This window comes from Alligator mississippiensis, chromosome 4 (genome assembly GCF_030867095.1).
Source record: "Alligator mississippiensis isolate rAllMis1 chromosome 4, rAllMis1, whole genome shotgun sequence".
NCBI lineage: Eukaryota > Metazoa > Chordata > Crocodylia > Alligatoridae > Alligator > Alligator mississippiensis.
In genome coordinates, this window is record NC_081827.1 from 28,165,790 (window position 1) to 28,167,830 (window position 2,041).

Consider the following 2,041-nt stretch of genomic DNA (forward strand, 5'->3'; position numbering starts at 1 on the left):
GGAAAATGTGATCATATATGTGGTGTTTTAATAACTAACCACTATTAACTTTTACAGGAATAGGAAGATTTCACTGTGGCCTTGACCATTGAGCCTATCCTCAATAAGGATGATAAGGTGGTTTCTTTAAGTTCTCTGTGGGATTGCTTAACTGTTTGGTGAGCTGTTTTAATTGGTTTGCAGAGGTCAGTACAAAAATGCCGATGAATAAAAAGACAGAGAATATTGTTGCAATCTTCATGCTCCTGCCAAATCTCCTAAAAAGAGAAAGCCAGGGTAAGACTTAGATGAGGGAATCTCAAAGGAATAGTTAAATGTTATAGGAAATGGAGGCGTTGCAAGCACATTCCTTATTTCCAAGCCAACACCCCAGCTAGGTGATAAAGGGACACTGGTGTTGGAAATCACAGCTTTTGGACAAGCACCAACAATTGTCAAAAGAACCATTTGCCACCTATCTGCATTCTTGGATGGCAAACACCTTTTAAAAATGCAGGAGCCATAAATCCTATTTTCAAAAGTGCCTCCTAAGTGCCCAGTCATTTCTGAATCTTGTGAACATTATACCTAAAAGTGTTAACTGTGCTCATGACCACTTGTTCTCATTAAAGATCCTGTGAATCTTAATAAAGGCCAAGGGAGTTTTTCCTGATGATACACCCAAATTTCGTCATTAATAACTACTGCGGGGCTACAGTTGTTGTTTCAGATTATTGTTGTTACATTCTCCAGTTTCAAAATGCCACAAAAATAGAAATTACAATTTGCACTATCAACGATTCAACATTAACATGGGGTGCATCTACATGTCCAATTAGTACAGAGCAATAAACTCTGGCACAATTTGCACCAGAGTTTATTTCTCCTGGAGCGGTGTTTATTGTGCGTACCCAGGACTGCAGCTTGTTGAGCTGGGAGGGAGCAGCCCTGACCTGGCAGAAGGTCTGAGGGGGTCAGACCCATGCTCTGGGTGGCAGTGTTGGGTGGCAGAGGGGCTGTCTGGGATGCTCCAGTGTGGGGCTACCTGGCAGCCAGCCCTGCACTACAGTACCCTTGTGCTCCACCCACCCCTGGTCACTGTCTACATGTGCACTGATTTCAGTGCACATAATGACTCTGCCATAGGATAGTATTTGTCCCAGACAGTACTATCTTATGGCAGAGTTAATTAATCTACTGCATCCTAATACAGGCGCATGTGTAGACATTGACACTTTACTGTGGAGCTAATTATTAGTCAGTGAAGTGCAAGTGTAGATACACCATGGTGATTTACCATACGTGGAAAAAACAGGTCCCCTGGGTGCCTGTAGACATGCCAGGAGGCTGCTCTAACGCAGTGTAATTACAGCACTCTAATTAGTGTGCTCCAGCCAGCCTCTGCATCTTGTGAATCAGGGTTTCCATACTTCAAAATGGTAGCGGGGGCACTTGAACTAAAGCTAATTCAATGAGCTTTAGTTCAAGATCCCCCACTGCCATGTTGAAGCGTGGGGACTCTCATATATAAGATGCTGTGGGAGCTTTAATTAGAGTGGCTCTCAGAGTCGCTCTAATTAAAGTGCCCACCCACCAGCCCTGGAGCACATGTAAAAACACTCCCTGTGCCTTTCATACATACATTTATGTCTTTCAGGTCTACCCAAAGGCCAGCACTGTATGGCCCTTAGTGTTCTTACCTTTGTTTGGAGCATTCAGTACAGAAACTGCATCCTGAATTAAAAAGATCATTAATCCATTGGGCAGAAAACTAGGTTTTCTGTTTTAACTTAATTTGACTTAATTTAGTTTAATATTTTTATTCCAGTTTCATTGTCATCTGTTGCACTGTAAAAGAATCTGACAGGTTGGGTTTTTTTAGAGCTGGATTCAGGAACCTATAAACACACAGGGCTATTTTAGCTCCACTGAACACTGGGAAACTTGTCATTGACTTTATAAGGAAACTGGGTGGTGGGGAAGTGGGGGCGGTGGAGGTTTGCAGGATTTCACCCATGCGTTAATCTTTTGGTATATATATATATATATATATATATATATA